This window comes from Anopheles darlingi, chromosome 2, assembly GCF_943734745.1.
Source record: "Anopheles darlingi chromosome 2, idAnoDarlMG_H_01, whole genome shotgun sequence".
Taxonomy (NCBI): domain Eukaryota; kingdom Metazoa; phylum Arthropoda; class Insecta; order Diptera; family Culicidae; genus Anopheles; species Anopheles darlingi.
The window spans coordinates 24,566,903-24,589,402 of NC_064874.1; the positions used below are offsets into that span (position 1 = coordinate 24,566,903).

Consider the following 22,500-nt stretch of genomic DNA (forward strand, 5'->3'; position numbering starts at 1 on the left):
CAACCAACTTCCCGAATTTCATGTCCAGCGGTGAGTCGGATTGCCGGTTTGACCATCGTTACGGTTGAGCGATTAACCTTCGAGCAACTAGTGGCAACTAACCGCCTCATTCCGTGTGCCATCCGAGGCTAGTGATAACGATGGATTAAAAAGTGAAAAAAATGGTTCTCCAACGGTGGCCACTGGAACATGGGGTATTGGGGTGCCAAACCGGTTCAATTCTAGGCCAGAGCCCTTCGAGTGCCACGCACTTACGGGTGGGGACCGAGGAGCGTTATCGGGTACGCGCGGGCCTTGGGTTGGCTCCAGTCACACTCATGCTCGATTGGTTCCTTCCGTCGATCATAGTATGTCGCGACGCGACATGCGCTTTATTTGCTTCCGTTGCCACTCTGTGGCCTACTCGAAAAAGTGGCTCACGATCATGCAATCGGCAACTGTGATGTGATTCAAACCATATGATTCATGATTTTAGAGCAGAAGAAAAAAAACCCATCTAGATGACCTGGCCGATTGGTTGTAGCTGCTGCTGCCGTATATCAGGGCATTCGTTTGATGATCAGTGGACAAATTGCACGTTACGCCATGCTCTTGCCCAGCTGAATCGACGCTCCCTGTTGTAGTGGATGATTAATGGTGCGCTGTGCGGTGCGCGGTGGCACGGGATTTCTATTTTATTTATCAGTATTTTGTTGTAGGTTTTTTTTATGCTGTTTGCTCCCGCAGCGGTCAATCGAATGAATCTTAACGCACCATTCGCTCTATCGGGCTTATAATTTTCCGCCACGCGTGCCATGGCCTTTCACAACGCCCATCAATCAGTGCACTTTTGCTCGCACTCGGCCTCGGCCTCGGTCTGTCCTCATCGTGTGTGCCACTGTTCTGTTTTTCGGTCCTAGTTTTTATCTGCCTTCTAGCCATGCCACCCACTAACGGCCCTCTGGGCGCGATAAGCGAGACTACAGGCAGCGGGCTTGGAGTGTAGATCCGTTCGGCCGTTCCGCGGGGTCGGTCGAACCGGGGAATCTATTAGAGCGTTACTGTTAATTCCCCTGGGGGGTTCTCGATGGGTCCCGCTCGCAGTGCCACAGTACGGTGCCGATCGATCGTTGTAGCACAATTAGCATTGTCCCATCCCGGCCGTCGCGCACGCCATCATTTACTGGACTGTTAGCTTTTGCTCTAGTTTCCTGGAGCTCCTTTCCAGCCGCGGGTTTGTTCATGTAGTGCACCGGTACGGCGGTGCTTTTATGTTTTAGAACCCGCGGGACAGGGAACTGGTCGTCTGGTCGCCCATGGCCATCATCACGTGCACGTCGCCGGTCACTGCTAGCGGACGATGAAGTAAGAAGGGCATGCGCTCGATGGACTCGAGTGATTTATCACTGACCCGGCTCGCCCTCCTCATACGGGTGACCTCTCCCTCCGTGTCGTCTGGACGGCCGGACCGGAAGCACTCGAACAAATGGAAGGAGCATCGTTACGTCAGACCGAGATGATGGTGTTCCAGTAGCTTTGTTTGTGTGCGTGTATGTGTACGTACGTGAAGGTACTTGACTAGCACTTGCAGTGCGCGCACATTCGTTAGCAATTTATCATAATCTGCAACGCGTGTCCCCTCGGTGCCAGATCTCAACCAATTGTTTGCTGCTACTTCCAATCCCCGGCGACGTGAATTGGCCATCCCGACATTACAATGGCAGGGACAGCAGCAGGTGGCGCGATTGTGCTTTTATCGATCATTGCTGGCGCTGCTCCTGACCTGACTGATATTGTATCACGATAAAACTTCGACACTTGTCCGCGCGCCTGCTGTTCTTCCTTAATGCGAATCGATGGGAACAGAAATAAAAAATAAAAATGGAAATGACGTACTCACTAACGGTGGACGGTGTGTGGTTCTGGCAGATTAAAGGTCATTCCGACCGATTCGCGGCACTATGTTTTATAGCATCACCAGTTCGATGGACTTTTGAATGGGCCACCGCGGCCAAATGCTTGCTAGCCAACGAAGTGATAACGAATGAATTTTGAAGAATTGCAAATTTTTAGAACGGAATTGGGAGCAGATTCGTACATTACTACGATTACGACTAACTCTGGCTGAGGTAACAAAGGCATAGCTTGCTATATACTTTTATTTCGAAACTCCATCCATTGATAGTATACATTGCCACTGGTTACTTCGGAGCTGGCTGATATCGAGAGTCGGTCGTTTGACTGACAATGACAGCATCGATCGAAGGAAATCGATGGAAGAATTACCCGGCACAGCCGCTGCCGGTGTGTAAGCTAAAATGTGCCATTAAAAATTAACATTCCAGATGTGTAGCAGAATGCAGTGGCCACCATTCAGTGGCCATCTGGTAATGTAAGTGGAACGGTAATCTATCGTCCAGTAGTTAAACTGTTTTATTATACAAACTGAGTGTGGACATAATGCCGCATCTGTTGGATGTGTTTAACAGCACATTCATCTATTGCAATCTATCGTTGCTATTTTTTCCATCTTTCCATCGAGGAATAGATGACGAAAGACGATGTACCATTGCGGTCAGTTAGCAATTGAAAAATTGATTGGCACCGTCCTGTCAGGCAGGCAATAGCACGTAGCAGCTCTAGCGGTCGATCATCGTGAAGGATGTCGCCCCGACCGTGGGGATTGATGTAGAGCCAATTTCTTTGGCAAAATAATTTCTTTCCCTACACCGGCGCCACAATCTATTTGTCACTCTAGCAGTATTAATCATGCGCGAAGCCGAAGACGATTGGTTGTGCCTTGAAACATGGCCCCGGCTGTTGTTGGTCCGCATCGGCCCTGTTAGAGCGCGTACCATCAGCGTCGACCCACAGCGAAGCTGATATCGTTTATCACAGTTGCTGTCGACGGCGGATTTTACGTTTTCTTATCGGCAGTACATAGTCCGACCGAATTCACAAACGCTACCATAAGTGCGGACGAAGAGTAATGTTGTAAATGTAAAAAGTGGGATAATCTTATCGCTCTTTCTATAAAGCATTTGGTTATTCTGATCCAATTGGATGAACCAACTGCTTCTGTTTCTAGTGTAGATTTGATTGAATTTTGCATACGTGCTTATGAATTAGTTAACTCCATGGCTTTTTATCTATATTCCCATAGAAACGAAGAGAGCTGTAGCATTTTTTTAGTATGCATAGCCACTGACCAGGGATTAGCAAATTATTCCCCATTTAATTATCTTCCCAAAACAAATTGCTAGCATCAGAAACAGCGCAAAGCATATAATTTCAATGCTCAAGTGGTTTCACGTCACTTCCGGCGCAACACTAGAAGCAACCAGACTTCGAGCTCGCCGGCTCACGTCACCGGCGATGCTAATTGTGACGGAGGCGTTGCCATTGTGGCAGCCCCAAAAATTCGCAACCGACCAGCAGACAATTTTTGGCAGACCGCCCCCTGCCCCTCAATTGCTGCTAACAATGCTGAGCGAATTAGTGATCAATTTAGCCCCGAGCGCACGTCGAGCGCACGTTGAGGACGAAGATAAGATAATGTTGCTGTGTTACCTCATTGTCTAAACTCACAACGTGTCACCTGAAATCATTACGACGATGATGATGTTCACTGAGTTGGCTATTACTTTTTTTTCTTCTTCTTCCTCGGTTCCTGCACTGCACCAGTTTCGCTTCGTCAACCGTCGTCTCGTCTCGTCTCGTCGGTTCAGAGCGTGTGAAATGTGTGGTGACGCCATGCTCTATATTTGCTACCATGTTAGCGTGGAACTGTGGGATGACGTTGGCGAACAGGGATCGGGGTAGCGTGGATTGGGGGTAATAAGTGCATGCAATTTTGTACAGCACTTGTCCTAGGTGGAACTGCCACAATCTTAATTTACTTTTTATACAAGTTTTACAGAAGAAACGACTTTGTGGAGTTGAGCAACGTCTGAGCTATAATTCTCTCGTTCAAGATCGACCTCCAGCGACGACTCCGCTGCTCACTATGAAGACGTTTAAAGCGAGCAGCAAAATGGAAAGCGGCAGCGCTTCACACAATCTGATAATGGCAGAATGTTCCAAAACTGTTGTAATATTATAATCACCTTTTGGGACCACTGCCGGCTGACAGTAGTCCCTACTCGGCGAACCGAGACTTGGGGGCGAAAGTTTTCCGTGACAAACGTTCATTATTCTGTCAGCGAAAAGTGCTAACAGCGCTGCCGGAGATGGCACCGAGGGTGTGGCACAGTATGGTGCCGTCTGCCGAGGTTTACGGTGACTGCTGTGCGTGGCATGATGGCTTACGGCCTGGCGTCGCTAACCGAACTGACAGGTGCCTCGGTAAGTCGAGCCCGAGCACGAACAGGTGTCGGTATCTGTATATCGTCTGTGGAAGCACCACTGCAAAGGCGAAGCGAATCGACATCCGGTCTGGATAGCGGCAGGTTCAGCTAGCGACATGGCCAACAAAGGTATATGCTACCGGGTGGGAGCCAAGGGATCGCGTTGCTCCTAACCCTGAACTAACACCTACACCGAACCGATCCGGAACAACGGTCTAAATCCTGCAACAAACGGAAAACCTGTTAGATGGTGCGGCTAACGACATCCGGCGGCTGGTGCTAGGCAAGCATGTTTGTCCTTTTGAACGAAACGCTCCTCGCACTCGTACCGGGACCGAGCCATTCAGGCCCGTGGGGGTTTAATGGTCCTGCCAACTATTTGTTTTTCTCAATGACCACGATGGCTGAACACACGCTGCTGGCGGGGAAGCAATCAGCGTCTCTCTCTCTCTTTCTTTATTTCTCTGTCTCCCAAGAAACCGAACCATCCTCGTATGCTCCTCCAGTGCATGAAAAGCTAATCATTTTCCTAACGAACATCCTTCACTGGGAGTGTTCCCTGGAGCCCAGGATGGAGCAGTGGCTTCGATTTGTCATACTAAGTGACAACGGGTATTCCTGACAACGATCTTCAACCAATGACTACTTCAAACTCCATCCATCCAGCCTCTGTACACATGAGAAGCGGCATACTCCATCGACGAAGAGTAGTAGGCTGTGGGCTGTTGAACGTATGTCTTGTGCGAAAGGCGAACGGCTTTCCATTCCCGTTCATGGCAAGTGAGCTCTTCAACGGCGGGTGCTTCGGCTGTGCCGGTACCAAAGTGGCCAAAGTGTACGAGAAAGCTTGATAACAAAGCTTCAAAGTTATATTGAGACCTCATTGAAATCGGAACAAGACCCCGCCAACCCACACACACGCACACACTCATCCGTACGTACCATCGGTAGCAACGCATCGTCGTTGCTCGGTGCGGCGAGCATCAGACGAAAGAGGCAGCCCGAGTGGGAGTAATGGGGCGAGTGGCAAAGTTTGACACCCGCGATATTCACTACACCGGAACACGTTGCCGTTCGGCTGGGTACGCACCAACGGGACAACGCACCCACTCACTCACACACTAGTTGCTGCACTGGTGCTTACATTGCCACCACCACGTACCTGGCTGGCTACCGGAGTTTTCCATGGCTTTAAACTTTTCACCTCGTGGCAGCTTTCAACCACGGGGTTCCATCCGATTCAGATGTACGACATGGTTCGATGTTGGAACCGCAGCAGTGGTTGAATTTTATCAGACGTCTTACGAAATAGATTCGTCGTGAGGTCGCTATCGGTTTGCTTTGATTTAAATGTTACTTCGAGGAAGAAGTGGTGTATCGGCGCTAGGGTGAGATTTTATCTCGGCTTACCGTTCGGTTCTTGGGTTATGTTCTGTCACTGGAAACACTAGCATACCAATGTGTGTGGCGTGATAATAATTACGTTGACAAGGGATTATCGAATCCGAATGGCTGGTTGAAGTCATGCTGCTTGATGTTCCCAAAAGGCGGTTTCGTGGCTTTCGACGTTTCATCAAAGGATCAAGTTTTCTTTGATCCACTTCCTATGTTCTTTGGTTGTATGGGAAATTGTTGGCTAAAACTTTGTTGAGTTCAGTGCGTGTTCGTAGAAGAATTACACTCTCAAAGATGTGGTGCTGGTGCGTACTTTGGACCAAGTGTGACAAAGTTTTCTTGCCATTACGAGCATCGAGCATCTGTTGATGTTTGGTGCCTCGAGCTTAGCACAAAACACAAACATACACGCCAAGTACAGTTTGCTTCCATTTATCGATCCGCCACTGTTAATATTTCACAACAATGACGAAAGAATGAAGACATAACGGGCTCGGGAATTCCGGAACCAGTTGAGGGCTTTTATATGTGGTGGCATGTGCCCATAATCTGTTTGGTTTTATTAGACAAATATTGAACGCCACAGATCAGCCCCTCAAAAGGCGCGCAAAGAAGACAAAAGAGGCAAAGGGCACGAAAATGGCACCTCCTCTGATGCAATCGATCTCCATACTTCACCTTCCAGGGCGGTGTTGACATTTGTTTTTTTTTTGTTTTGCTTTTTCCATCCCTTCTTCCTGGCCTTTTCCCTGCCACTCCGTGCGGTGCTGTGAATCCCTGAACACATCGGGGATGCGCGCTTGTCGGTTTTAATGGCACTTGAGTGTGAAGCGCCACGATTACGGTGAAATATGTGCCGTCGAGCGTTGTGAAATCTGCGCCAAGTGTGCGGCAGCAGGCTTTCGATGGAGCGCACTGGTGGGTTTGAGAATCATCCAATGACATGGATGGCTTTATCACATTGTTGCTACTGCTGCTGCTGCTGCTGCTGTTGCTGGTGCTGGGCCCCGAGAAGTGGTGGAGCTCGTGGTTCGTGCTCGCGCAATTCGTTTCATTCTCCTCTTTTTTGTGTGTGCTCTGGCTAACTTCTTCCTTCATCTGCGCATCGTGATGTATGCCGTTCTATCATCTTCCCAGCCCGCCATATCGTAATCGGAGCGGGTGTGTGTGGGGTACGTGATAAGCATCGCACGTTTCACCAAATTAAACTGCAACAATATGCTGCCATGTTGCCATGTGCGCACCGCCAACTGGGCAGCAGGTTCGTGCTCTGTAACCCGTCGCTTCTACCTCGTCACGACCTTCACGAAGGGGACGTATCGCGTTGCGTTGTGGTGTGCATTCCGTGTGTGGTGTGTATGCTTGCCCCTCCCTGTTGTTGTAGCGCATGTATGTGGAATCCTAAAGATGCTCGGTACCAGCCAGAGGGTAGAGATAGAACGAGCGTTACACACAGACACATGCCCGTAGTATGCTTCCCCGTTCAAAATGCATGGCGAGAACCGCCAGTAACAAATCGAGCAGCTTGCCACAGCGCATATCAGCTTTCTTCTTCGTTGACGTTGATTCCTCTTTGAAGTCCTACATGCACATAACATCAACCAACTCAAAATAGCGAAATAATCAGTTGCAGGGAGCGGTTACTGCTTATTTTTACTTGTACACGCTTGATATGTTTCACACTCTTCGCTTAACACCAGGTTGAAATAGAGTGTTCTATTATGCATTGGAACTCTGATTGGCTGAGTTTCGACATACGCTACTGTTTCTCTTAGTACAAAAGCTCGTTTGGTGTGCACTAGAATAATATCAATCAGAGTTGAATCATTCTCTTTTCTTTAAAGTGTAATAGGTTTTGAAAGTACCAGACAGATCAAGATTTTGAATTTATGAACATTTCATATGCACTTATCACATATTTCGTTTGTTCTTTGATTGATTTTTTGAAGTAATTATGAATACTACGATGTTTTAAGCATAATTGTCGAAATGCTGAATAATGAACAATCTCATTTTTAATGATAGAACATCGAATGGAATTGATACGATGGTTGTATTTTTCCATGCATTCTGCCCTTAAACGCAAGGGGAAAGCTATTTCCACTCGTCCAAGACACAATCTGTGCGTGTTCGCATTTTAAACAAACAACAAACAACGCTTGCTCGTACTGAGAAACAAAGATCCGAGGAGATGATCGCGACGAAATGACGGCATCACTTGCAGACATTATGATAAATATGATCTACTTATAAGGGCAATAATTTCAATCGAAAATGCTACACAGTAAGTAATCATTTTATGATTACTTATGCGCATTACCATTCTACATCGAAACCCAGTTTCCGCAGTGGATTGTCGAAGCCTTTCCGCAAGGGATGCCACTGGGTATAATCTTCTATTTGTTGTTTTTCCTCCACTTCTTATCAACAACAACCGATACGCGTCTCGTTTTGATGAACAAGCTCGTTATTGATGAGCACGCTAGGGGCCGTTCGCGTTTGCTTTTTGGACAACATTTTCCCCGGAATGTTGCGTTTCTTTTGCGCGCTTTGTCCCCCCTTCCGGCGTGTGCCTTCGAGCCGGCCGGGCTCTTTTACTTGTTGATTAGGGTTGCGCGCTTTGCGATGCGGCCATGAATCTTCGCTTCCGCCAGGCGACATCTACGCGTAAAAGAAGGGAAAGAAATCGTCAAGACACTTTTTCCACCTACTCTCAGTTTTCCCTCCCATTGATCATCACTTCTAGTGGGGCTGCTGTGAAGAAAATGGGAAGACGACATTTGCTCCTTTTTTTTTTTGTTGGTCTCGTTTGGTTTGTTAGTTTGATTTGGGTTCATATTTTCGCCATTTCGGTCCGCCTTCGTCCAAGTTTCGACAGGCTGTTGTTCGTCCCATCGTGTCTTGTGTTCCGCAACCCCGGGTGCCGGTGCCGGTGCCAGGCTTTCGGTGTTGGCGGCTAATAATGATCCCTTGCCCTTGGGACGGCGGGGAGGCCCAGGCTCCCAGGTGGTGGGTGGTTTAGCGAGCTTCCGAGAGACCGAGGAAGCTTGTTACTAATAGAAACATTTTCCTCACTTAGCAAGAACTTCCCGTTGGGCGGTCCCGGTTCGTGACCGTGTAGGCTCCTTAGGGTAACCCGGCTTACCCCATTCCTCTCTCTCTCTCTCTCTCTCTCTCTCTCTCTCTCTCTCTCTCTCTCTTTCTTTCTTTCTTTCTTTCTGTTCCTGTAGGCCTTTATTTTCGCCTTTTTTGCTGGTGTCTCTGTGTGTGTGTGCTAATGTGCTGCATACATCCTTCGATCGCCCAAAAAAAAAAAAAAAAGAAACAAGGGAGCCGGACACAACGCAGAAACCAATGTCAAACTGCCATCATCCACCGCCGCCTATGATATCGCCTTACCGCCGTCGTCGACGGACCCCCTGACTGTCTTTCGTCACCCCTGGCAACGCGAATCCATCCTTGGGATTGGGCTCTGTGTTTTTTTTTGGTCAATTCTTTTTCAATTGTCGCCACCTTTCAGCATCGTTATGCGTCACGGTGGTTGTGAATCGTCCCTGACCGTTGTGGGAATTCGGAGAAGGCGTGCGGGTGACGAAGGGAAGGAGGAAGCAGAAGGGGCGGGGGTTGTCCTTTTTTATTTTTAATTCAGCAGTACGCCGCATAACCAGTGACCCGCACTCTGACGGTTCAAATTGCCTCGGTTGCCGCCGTTGTTGCCGACCACACTGGTGCAGGCCGGTCGTGGTTCGGTCTCGAGGATCGATACCGTCCGCATCCGTAGGAAGAGAAGGAGGAAAATGGGAAGCACGATTTCCCAAAGGGTCTTGTGACATGTTTCTTTGGTTTGCTGGAAATAAAAATGCTCACTCCCTTCCACTGCGGCCTCTCAGACGGTGGCTGCGGCGGTGCTTGTCCTTCAAACGAACGAAGCGAAACTGGATCCCGCACAAAGAGGCGCACAGGCGTAGTGGTGGTGTAGGAGTGTGAGTTGGTTTTGATAATTGGAGAAAGTGAAGTGCCGGCGCAGGTGAAAGCTGCTGGCCTGGCGGAAGGAAGCGAAGACCGGTCGTCGGTCACCGGTCGCCCTTATGAAACTCCCAAAAGTGACTGATGGCGGTGAGTCGACTGAAGGCGACTGACGGTTGACGAGTGGTCCCTTTTGTGACCATCACCACCACAACCAGTACCAGGAGTGTTCGGTAGGAACACTTGGTATTATTAAGTCCGATTGGCCGATGATTGAGGTCGAGCAGTAGCAGCAGCAGCAGCAGCGGCAGGAGCAGCAGGAGCGGCATCCGTCCTTCTTCCACCGGCGATTCCTGTGGTTCCCGTGAGACACCAAGGAGCGAGGACCAGAGAAAAGTTGGCCTATGTGTTTGACGCTTCACGTTGCTGGTCCCGGGGATCGACTAACGCTTTGAAGCAATGTCCCGAGCGACGAGAGACGACGGACTTCCCCGCCTAAACTCGTCCCATAAACCGTCAATTTTGTTTTTAGGGGCTCGCTTGTTGATTTTTCCTTTTTGTTTTTTCGTCGAAAAAAAAATACCGCTCCCCATGGTCTGACAAACGTGCGCTGCAAACTAATACCATTCTTTGGGCACTCCTTCCCCCCGGGGGACATCACGGACTGGACTGGTGGACTGGATGGACAGTGACGAAGGCGGTGGTGTGGGTGTTTCCCCGATTGGCTCTCGGTTTCGATTCGCAATCGGGCCCCGGTCGCTTGTGGAAGTTTCGATTATTTACACGCGGAGTTCCGCGGTGAAAATCAATTCCATGAACCACTCCCCCCCTCGGCCAATTCTCTGCCCCCCCCCGGGGGCGTAGACTGCAACGTGCTGTTCGGTTCGAGCCCGGTTCAAACGGCATAATAAGGTAATCGTAGCATCGCAACCGACCAGGGGGGAGAGAAGCTTCTCGGAACTCCAGTCCAGTGAAGGCGGAATGCGTGGAAATTCTGGCCGAGTATGGTGATCGAGATTGCAGAGGGATTTTTTCGCGTGAAATCATCATGACTAGGAAGAGAGAAGGAGGGAAGAAGGGAGGAGAGGTTAATGAATTTTCTTTTCGTCGAAATTAAAGTAAATCGCTGCTTGCTGCTTTGCGCATGCATACTGCTTGTGTAAACCGTTTAGGTGTCGGTTGTTTGCCGCAGATTGTTTAAGTCACTCATCCTCGAATGCACACACACATACAGACACACATACACACACATACATGTTGTGACTAGGACAGAGGAGGAATTGCCCGAAGGACGAAGTGAAGGCGGCTTATGAAGCGAGCGAGCGCTTTCCTGAATGAAATCTTTTCCGTGAGGTCGTGTGCAGGAGGCGGACGGTGGGGTGACAATGAAAGGAAAAGAAGAAAATCCTTCCTCTGCACCACCACGGTCCGCTTCCATCCAACTGTTTGTGCAGGGAAGTAAGTCAACAAGCGACAGCACCAACACACACGGTCCTTGGTTGAACGAAGAAGAACGAAGAACGCTGATGGAGCACCAGACCAGTGTGGGGCCTCCAGGATGCCACCATGCCAAACGGGAGTGCGATGCCACATGTTCGCGCATAAAATTTGTCACACACAACCCCCCTTTTTTCCCCTTTCCTTCAACACACACACACGGGTGCGATCCTATGTTGTGCGTCCTCTCTTTTGCACCATTCCCGGCTTTGAAGCGGGCTGGGCTGGGCTCATTGTGTCTTCTGTTGGTTGCGCTGGCTTCTTCATGCTCTCGAGCACTCAGCAGGATGGCGGAAGTCAGAGAGGAGGCAGCACAGGCGGAGCAGGAAGCAGAAGAGAATGGGTTTCACAGAGTGTTTGTGTTAAATTACATAAACACTTGACATTAGCGCAATGGCTTCCGGATACGGAAACGATCCTCCCGGTGTCTCCCGGTGGCCGGGCGACTGGCACTAGACGGCACCGGCACCGGCGGTCTTCCATCCGGACCATCGAGAACGAGGCTGCTCTACCAGAAGCGCGCGAGTCTGAATTAATGGTAATGAGGACGCGGCACGTTGCTGCCGCTGTTGCTGATGCTCTGGTGGCCGGCCTTGCAACCAGTTCGCGACGTTGCAGCAGCATCAGTTTTATGCCACGAACAACATCATCTTGGTCTGGTTGGTTGGTTGGTCGGTTAGTCGGGGTCGGTTCCAGTGGTCGTAACTGGGACGCATTTTGTGGCATTAATTATTCAGCGCAACGAAACGAACTCCCTGGGACGTCGCGCACGGATAACTCTCCGGCTACTACTGGATGCTCGGAACGAATTTCCGCCTTTTTCTGTCTCTCGCTTTCTCGGTTCTCCGTTTTTTTGTCATTTACCGCCGCGAAGTTGGAGATGAACGTGTGTGTGTGTGTGTGTGTCGCGTATCACTTTTCATCATATTTCATAATACAATCCCCTGTCCCTCTGTGGACGAATCTCGCTCCCGGTGTTTGGGACATTTTTTTCTTCTCATGTTCACGATTTTCCAATGGATGCTCACACTCGGTTCGGTAGCGTTATCATCGCTCGCTCTGGAGCGTTCGTTATCGTCCGCGAAATATGTTCTCCCTCAGGAGGCCAATTTTTCAATTTGACTACAACCTACACACCGTCAGCCTGAAGAAGCGGCGGATGCGTCGGTAGAGCGTCGGCTCTGTGCTCTGCATACTGATGAGCATTGCTGCGGTCGTGATGCCGTGCTGTGGTGGACCAGCGCAGCTAGCCAGTCAGCCGGTCAGCTAGTAGCTGTAGGAGATCGGATATGGTACGTCTTCTTCACTTCACGACACGATAACCGGGTACTGACTGTGCGATAGTTTGCCAAACAGTACTCCTCACCACCAAAAACGGGAACGAAGAGAACGGAGGTGGATACGGTTATGAAACGTCGTTATGCTGCTCCTGCACGGTAGCGTGTGCAGTGTGCTACGTGCAGCGGCTTCTTCTGATGCCCCTTGGAGTACTGTGTGACCACTGCTACCACTGGACGGAAGCTCGACTAACGCCATTTCGAGTTATGAGGCTGATCGTGTGATATGCCGTCGTGTGTCGGCGCCAGTCCGTCTTTCACTCGACTTCAGGCTGAGTAATGTCCCAGGATAGGAGTGTGGAAGTGGAAGGGAAGGGTACTTTCCTTCTCCTATCTTGCGTGATGATGCCCCCCCCCCCCAAACACACACACACACAGACGATGGACACAGTCGTGATGAGAACCGAGAAAAGAAGGGAACACATTTGTTTGCTGACTTTTCGACCGTACTTCAGACATTTCGACCGGACTTCAGACCGGTCGTGTCCGGTGTTGCTCATATGTGGGTCCGTTTTTCCGGTTGGCCAAGCAAACAAGCGAACCCACCAGAAACGGACTCCTCCCTGGAGCGCCGTTGGCGTAGTTTGGGGATCTCGCGGGATTTTTGCGATTTGTTGAAGAGATGAATTGACCACCATCCGGTGTGGAATGTGGCTCATGAAGGATAGCACTACCAGCACTACCAGCAGCAATCCGAATCCTTCTGCTACTACTACTACTGCTACTACTACTGCTACTACTACTGCATGATGATGGTTATGGCATGATAATTTCGGATTCCGGGATTTCACTGAGCACTGAGGTCAGCGTGGCAAAGATTTTCTCCGAGTAGAAGGTGCTCGCCACCGTTCTACCATGCCACTGGGGAGCTTTTTGGTGATGCCAACCAGCCAGTGAGCTAAGGCAGTACGTTGGTGGACGTGGCCTTTGTGCAAATCCGGCGTGGGATGGTCCGGCTTCCCGTACACCATGACGTAGGCGCCGTCGGTGAGGAGTCGTCGTCGTGCAAAGTGTTTTCGACTCCCCGCGTACCCGTGGGCGGCACGGGAATGACAGGAACTTTTGAGATGACTTTGTAAGTTTTTGTCAAAGGTGCGGGTATCCCGGGACCCGGCCGCGGGGCACGCACACTCACTGTGCGGTGCGGCTGAAGGTTGAAGCGCAGAGAAAGTAAAATGGAATGGAAAGGAATAAAAGGTAGATGGTAGGTAGCTGGCAGCAGCTAGAGCTACTAGAGGGTAGCAGCTGTAATGGAATGTCGTAAATACTGGCATTAAAACGTGCACGGTCGATGGAATCGATGATAATAAAAGGGACGAAAATTGTCAAAATGATTAGAAATGCGCGCGGCGGATGTGCTCCGCGGTGCTGCAAACGTGCCGCGCTGCGTGCCGGTCGTTCGCCTTCGCTTACAGCGGTTTCCGGTGCTTTCGCTTCAAGGAGCCAATGGCGCACTCCGCAGTGGCTGTGGCCGCCATTGTTCCTCCATTTGTTCCACTCTTCGGTTAACAATGAACGCAGGACGAGGACGAGGAGGAGTAGGTAGATACGGTGGATATCAAATTGGCGTGTCCTTCTGTGGATGTGGTTGTTCGTGGCACATGCTGGAAGGAACAACGAGCGAACGAGTCCTTGCGTGCGCTCGACGTTTGCGTAGCAGAAGCACCTGCTATCTGGTCTGCGGTCTAGGAGCGGTCCTTCCCCGCGATATGATGGTTTCAGTGGTGGTCGCGCCATGCTCACAACATTTCAGCCACACGCATAGCCCAAGTGGCGGCAGCGACGGCGAAGACCATCTTCCGTGAATTGCGAATTCTATTTTTATGGTGACTGAAAGCAAAAATCAAACGCGCAAACCCCTCTGGTAAGCATGTGTTTGGCGGTGGTGGTGGTGGCATGGGCAGCAGGTAACGACGTACGTAAGGAGACAGAGAGAGAGAGAGGTGAGGGAAATCACAATAAATAATTCAACTTCGCGCGTGTGGTACCAAGTGGTGGTGGGCACGTGGTACATGCGAGAATGAATTTCGTAGCCCCCGATCCGGGGGAGACCGCGTGGCACTCTCGTTTTAAGGGTTTAAGCGCGAAACCGGGCAATGGAGGTGCCAGCAGTAGCTCGCTAGCAGGAAAATCGTTTCCCAATAAAGTATTGATGGGTTTTGTCTGGTTTTTTTTTATTTTCTTTTGATTTTGTCTTCGATCCGCTATAATTGCTTGAGCTGTTTTATGGCGTCCAACGATGATGAGTTGGGAGATGTCGAGACATATGTTGTTATCGCGGATTCGTACACCATGCTATTTGGGGAATTCTTTTCGAAAAGGGCTATAAAAACAGTCCATTTATTAGAAATGCGATTTATTTTTTTAATTTTCCCATCTATGAAGAATAGAATGTTTTAGGATTATAAACGTGTCAAAAGCAGTACGCGTCTTAGAACGTCTATTTTATTTAACTTTCCACAAACGATTGTCTAGCTCTGTATAGTTCATGAAGTAAAACATATTTTTGACAACAGTTTTCGTCGCTTACTAGATTACTTTTTAAGGTAACTACGGGATTCATTTGCTTTTTTATATTGTATTAACACAGTAATATTAAAACATTTAAGAAAGCCTCTTAATTGCGAATAACTTTTATCGGTCAGACGCATGGACTGAATTCAACATATGTTTTCGTGTCGTCAATCTCTTGACTCTTGAATTCCACGGTCACCGCTCATTGACAGATGCCAATCTCTAGAGCATTTAGTGGACAGCGTGGTGATCGCTGTCAGACACGACATGAGTGCATAAACTAAATAAACAAATGTTTTAATTAACGACCCAACCACCAGTGTTGCCCACTGTGTGTGACCAAAAGCATATGCTACAGATATGGCCTAGCCACACTATCGCTTGGCGTGTGTTCTTGGCAGTGAAGCCCAAAATAGCTCAGGCGAAAGCAATCCGAGCGCGCTTACTAATACCGCCACCCGCCCGTCCGCCTGTCCACCACTGTGCCTGTCTGTTACAAATATGATTAGCACAATTAAGATTGATCTGAAAAAGATGTCCGGTTGCTGGCATCGTAAATCAACCATTGCATCGCGTTCCGCGCGGGGCCTTTCGCAAGTAATGTGATTACCTAATCTTCTCTTTTCCTACACGGGAGGTTTTTTTTCTAATTGATTGATATGTTGTGCGCTGTTCTCAAGTGCTGTGGCGTGTGTGTGTGTGTTTGTTGAGCGAGTAGAATGTAACACACCGCCGTACCACACCGTACACACCATCGTACACGGTCGATGCCGGTGTACATTCATCAAAACAGGAACCAACCACCGCATGTTCCGCCAGCCAGCACCATCCGTCGCTTATCGGGTCTGACAGCAAACACGGCGAAAGGGAAAGCGAAGCTGCTGGTGGAAGGTTGCTTCCTTCCCTTCGCTGTTTCCTCTATTGTTCCCGGATTTGTGTATTCAGCTTCTTATTTTCCCGTGAGCTCATGCAGCCAATACAGTCCTTCGCTTCGCGTTTGCACTCCTTCTATTAGGTTCGTCTTTACCGAAGAACCGGATCGATGTAACGGAACGGGAAGGGTAACAAAACCGAAAAAAGGGAAAAGAAACGTAGCAGAAAGAATAGCAAAGAGGCGGCAATGGAGATCCTCTCTGGTGGCGAAAAAAAAACACGAGAGGAAGCGAAAAGAAAACGCTCATTATCAACCGTGCCCGCGATTGACGTTAATGGGCCCCCCCTTTGCCCAACGAATAGGGCTCGAGGGAGGGGACGGGGGCACGAGGAAAACTGCAAAGAAATGGAAATTCTCCGGTTTCTGGTCCGGGGTGCAGAAGAAGGAACACCATTTTCAGCCCCACCAATCGATCTCTCGCTCTCTAACCATGCTGCTATCCTTCTATCCGTTTTTTTCTTCTTCTTGTTCTTTCGCTTCTGCCCTGGCCCTGGCAGTGCACAAGGAGCGCTAGCGGCACATGTTACCCAGCACAAGTCACCAGCAAAAGGGCGTCGAAGAAAGAACACAATAAGAACACAAGGAAAAGGAAAGACCGAAAGCCCGGCAGCCAGCCAGTCGAAGGCACATTCCGCCAGTATCGCGTAAGCATCGAAGGCATTCTTCGTCCACGCGCGCGCATGTGTGTGTGTGGTTCAGCCGGGATTCTCCGGGTTCCAGCTCCCCGACCACGACGATGGCGAATCACTTTGCTCGCGAAACGAAGCGAACGAAGGCCGCCGTCACCGTCACCGACGCCGTCGCGCACGCACGTGATTGATTGGCAATTTTGTGCGCAAGACTTTTGCCTTCCCCACCAATACGGCACCGCGCACCCCATGGCCCCGTTGTCCCTTTCGCCGCATTCCCGTTTGCAGCCAACGTTGCTGCGTGCGTGTTTTGTGGTTACGTGGTGGACGGTTTTTGGGGAGGATTTGGCTAAGACTGCTCGCTTCCCTTCCGTTGCGGCCGCTGCTGCTGCTACCCGGTGCTAACTTTAGCCACCAACTGGAGGACACGCATTGGATGATGCCGGTGATACCGGTCGCCGGTTGTCGGTGGGGAGTGCGCGAGCACGAGGTTTGGCCCTCCGGAAACACCCGGTGCTGCCTGCCTGCCTGCCTGCCTGCCTCCCTTCCCTGCGTTGCTCTGGTTGCTGGTTACGTTATCGCGTTGATGAGTTCGCGGGCCGACCGAGGGCCGAGAAAATGAGCGCGAAAAAGAGCGCGGTGCGGAAAACATTCACGGATCAAGGGATTTCAATCGAGATTATCATCCTCCCTCGCACCCCGTCGTACCGAAGCCCCTGACACCAATCACACAAAGACCTCCAAAGAGTGTGCGTGTGTGGACAGTGGTACGAGAAATAATAAGTCTAGCAGCGACCGAGGAAACGAAGCACATAAGAGCGATAAACAACCCCCCAGGGGGCGGGAGGAAGACCCGATGGAAGCGTGCCAGGTATTCCGTGTCGGGTCCCACGTATGCGGTCCAGCAACCGTGCAGCATGATAAACACCAGCGAGCGAGTACTTACACTGCTCTTGGGAGGGGTTTTGACTTTTGCGACGGTGGTGGCAGCATAAATGATGATCGCGCTCGGCTTTTGATGGTGGTTGTGGGTGGTGGTACAGTTTTGTTAAAAATTCAAATCATGATTTGCAGCTTCAACAACCGACACACACACCGGCACTTCACTACACAAATCATCTGTGAGGCCAACGGCGCATAAAACGTCCCAGGACATTATTTACTTCCCGCTGGTGAAGGGCTGTTAACTTTATGGTTTATCTGTTGGAAAATGTATCATGTCGCGCTGAATTGTAGCGGCGGTTTCTTCACTCTTTTCATCGTCTGCTGACGGGATTTTCCTTTTTTCCGACGGAAATTCCTATGGAGCTCGAGGTATCGGTTGCGTTGCGGTGTCCACCGGATTATGCCCACTGGAACACCGTTATTCGGGAGTTTTCTGTCGCGATAAATGATGCACTCACGGTGTGTGTGTGTCGGGTTCACTCATTCAATTTGCAGCACACGACACGTGTCTCAGAACCACTAGACCCCCACGGGAAGAGGTGAAGCGTGTAATGCGACCAAAGCGAGTGGAATAATGTAATTCGTTTTACTTTGCTTGTCTCCTTTCTCTCTTATAAATCAACACCGCACAACGCACTGTGTGTTTAGTGATGGAGTAAGTAATAGAAATGGAATCGCAATTCACTTTGGGTTTGCGACGAGTCTTAACGAGAGGCCCCGGGCTCTGAAAGGTTACGAAATGTTTCTATGCCTGAACAAATGATATAAACGCTTCATATTCTATGGCGTTATTGGTGAAGGGAGATAATACTTTCTTTTACCAAGGGTTCACTATATTCTCTTTGATTAATGTGTTGGTTACATAGCATTTTCCGAGCAAGGTTTACATACTTACTTATCAAGTGCTACAACCGACGAGATAGTCACTGTTCTGCTGAAGAATATTTTTCTATCGCGCACGATCGAACTCTTTCGTCCTTTGGTTCGTCCATTCTTTCATTCAATTATGTAGCTTTCTCTTCTCTGCAATTGAAATCTAAATAAGACATATTTTTTTAATAGAAACTTCTGGAGAGGGAATATCCTGCTTAAATGTGTGCTTCGGTTTCTCCAGGATTGCATGCTATTTGCACATAAGCCAAATAACAAAAGGATTTTCCATATGCTTTTGCTATACACGTTTAGTTCTCATTAGGAATGTTCGAAGAATTTATAATTTGTAATTTTGAATGGATTAAAAGGGATTTAGTAGTAATTTTCAAACATAAAAGACCTACTTTCGTTCAATGAAAGTTGAAACAATAAACAAAATGTACTCCACCGGCTTTAGTAGCATTTTCCTGAGTGCATCCATCCTTCGATCGATTGTAAGCGAGAGCATGTCGACAGCTTTCATCAGGAAGCACCGGCAAACCACAATGATTTATGAGTCGATTGAAAGCAACGGACACAGCAAAGAGCAGAAAGTAGCTGCAGAAAATGTTTGTGCTAATGGCTAATGGTTATCCCGCAAAAAGGCACGTTACGCAACAAGCGATCGCCCTCATCGATGCTTAAAGTTCAGAGAGCGCAATGTACGCGACCATCGATAATAGAACCATCTGCCATCAGGAATGACCCTTTGCGGTGAACTTCGCCCTTCCAAACCACCCACCACTGCACTATTGCATTCTTGTTCGTCCGTTTTCCCATCCCATCAAAGCCGACGACACAAAGTGTTGATGTTCGTAGTGATCATTCTATCATCGATTCAATCTGCCGATGGAACTAGCGCACCACCACCAGTACCATTACGCTAATGGTTTACAAGGAAAAAAGGGTCACTAGGAAGCGGAATGGTGCGACTCCCGGCACCTGACTGGTAGGTAGGGGAGGTTATGCTGCTCGTTCGCGGTTATGCTGCGATGATATGCAGAATGCGACCCTGTCGCGCGGTGGTGTTGAGGAACCATCCCTTTGAACCTTGTTCAGTATTTTCCCGTTTTTCCCCAAAGCCCCCCTTTGGGGAGTGATGATGAACGGGAAGGCGGCAGCCTGACGCATATCCGATGATGAATAGGTTTATTCAATCAGCTAAAAGGTTATTGCAATATCACCTATCCGCCTGCATATGAACGGAAGCGCGAACCCACAAGAGTGCATGGCTGTGTTTGCAAACGTCATTTGTTGGACGCGAATAATCCATCGCCAATCGACGACTGCTGCTGCTGCTGCTTCTGCACCGTTACCGACAAGCCGACCGCCTCCACGTCGACATCTCGTTTTTGATGTGGAAGCGGTGGAAGGATATGTAATCTCATATCGAATGCAAGTCACGATGGTACAGCACTCCCGTCTAACAGTAGCGCAATGTGAAGTGTGTCTGGCCCGGCTGGCGCTAGTGCCGACCGTACTATGCTGGACCACCATAGGCACTGGTGCAAAATTTAAATATTTTACAGTTCGCTTGACAGGTATCCCGAAGGTTCACTTCAGTCATGACTTCCGGGGAGTTGTGACGGGCATGCTCTGCAACCTGTTGTATCACTGCTCCCGTTCCCGGCAGACCTGGTGATAGGTGTGCTGATTGAATATATTGCTTTTCAATTTTGTATATACTTACTCTCTTTATGCTCGCGGCTATGCGCGTATCGGATGACTGGATGCATGCTAGGTACGAGTGCTGCTCGTATGTGGTGAAGGTTTATGCGCGAACAACTCGATGTGTGGTGCATAAGCCGTCATTCAGGAAAGCTACTTGAAAATGGTTGCCCGATCAATGATGCTTCGTTCGTCGGAGAGTTTCGCTCTGGGATTTCCCTTTGCACAGTGAAGAGCACATCTTTGGTTTATCGGAACGAAATGCAACGCTGATTGCACATTCAAAATTGAAGCAGAAAACGAATCGAGGCAAACTTGATTTCTTTTTTATTTAGTCAGCATCACAACACGGGGCTACTATGATGAGCGCACTCGTCATGGCACTCTTGACATGTTTCCCAGTGGGTTCTCCGTCATCGCCATCGCCATCAGGTGCCAACGAGCGATTAGTGGGCCTGGCGAAGCGTCTGTGCGAAGCGTCGGAATAAAAACCATCCTCCATCTTGCCTATGAATAATTAAAATTATCATCAATTTTATCAACTCATTAGACCATAACAATGTTTAGCAGAATGGATGATGATGATGAGGGCGTCGACACCGGATGGTGGTGGGAATGATGGAGGAGAGGGGTGAAGTTGCACAAATGTTGCGCCCCGCTGTCGTGTCGTGCCATCCGAAAGTGAGCCTTAAACGAGACTGTTATAAAGAGGAGAATTTATGTCCTCTCATTAGACCCAACCCCTCAACCACCCCAAAACCGCTTACTGCTGGTAGAGCCCCCGGCACACACACATATACACACAGGCACAGATGTCCGGCCAAAACGAGAACGAGACTCTGGCCCCCAGTCTATTTGGTGGTTTTTTTTTATGTTTCGGTGATCCGGGGAAAAGTTTCAGTGCGTTTTTTTGGCCGATGCCAATATCTCTTAATCTCCCTGCCCATAATGCACTCATTGGACTAATCGGCGCCACATATTAATTGAAATTAGTAGCGGGCACCGGAACGAACGCGTTTTGTACCCGAATTGATATCAATCTTAATTAGCCATAATCCTTTAAATACCAGAACACACACACACACACACATGGACACACATACAGATTCGGTTGAAAAAGAAACCGAAGGATCATAAAAAGGAGGTGGATCATAAAAGTACCTCAATTGGAATAAAGCTTTACGGCTGTGGTGGCGTTTTCCGAAACCGATCACAATACCGCCAATCATTGTTAGGGCGCGTATGTGCGATTGTGGTACACGAAAGGCGTAACGAGTGGGTGTGTACGTGACGCGCCGTAACACACGACGATATCATTGTATGTGTGTCTGTTTGTGTGCGCGCTGTGGCAAATCGTTAAAAAGTGCACGAATTACAAACAAATACCAACCACCCTTCCATCGCTCAATGCTCAAGACTGTTCCGAGTGCTTCCGTGGCAGCCCGAAATCTCTGCGGCCTCGAAAGGATCAGCAAATCGAACCACTTTTACGAGATGTGTATGTGTGTGATGGGAGTTGTAAAAACCTGACTCCCTTCAAACCATACCCATCCTTCCTTTACCCAGCGCTTCGAAAGGCGGCAGCAGCGGAATGGCAGGTTACTTGACTCCCGCGACCACTTCGGTAGTTTGGTATTGAAATTGAAAAGAAAAGAAGAAATGGGAATGAGTTCCACCATTCGATTCAATCGCGACCGTCGCTCGCATCGCTCGCGTCTCGGTGCTACGGATGGAGACGCCTGGTACCGATGGAGACGCCTGGTGAATGGTAGCGCAGCGTGTAAAGCCTTCCATAACCGTTCCGTGGTCACAGCATTCCCAGCCAAACCGGTGCCGGTTGGATGTGTTTTATTGTTCCACCTCCACACTCTCTCTCTCTCTCTCTCTCTCTCTCTCTCTCTCTCTCTCTCTCGATCTCTTCCGCAACGAGCAGCGCATACGTGGTGATGTAAGTCTACTGGAAAGCGTAACCATAATACGTTGCCAAAACTACTTACCCCGTACCGAGGCGACGACCATCATCAGCGGGCGGTTTATTTTTAAGGCGTGCTTGGCAGTGACACTCCGGGCGGCATCATTTTTCTTTTGTGAAGAAGCACAACTGAAGGATAAGAATGTGTCCCGCGCGTACTTCCTCTCCCTCCCCCCACCAAAAACCCGTCGTATCACGCGTGATTGTCGCTTGGCACGCTGCTGCTGCTGGTGGTGGTAGTGATGGTACGTGAGTGCCCGGCCTTGCGCCGTGTTTATGTAATCCGAGACACAGAAGTGGGATGGAAGATTGGGTTTTACCCTCGGTTGGACGACGACCGGCCAGCCAGCCAGCTAGTCAGCCAGCCCTTGTGGGAACTGTCGTCTGCCGCTGACTCTTTATTACT

The 22,500-nt window shown here is 49.4% G+C and overlaps 1 protein-coding gene across 2 annotated transcripts in view; it reads left to right on the top strand.

Moving 5' to 3' along the window:
* Positions 1-22,500, top strand: part of LOC125951278 (EH domain-containing protein 1) — a 29,053-nt gene that overhangs the window by 2,019 nt on the left and 4,534 nt on the right. The gene's annotated exons all lie outside the window — the stretch shown is intronic.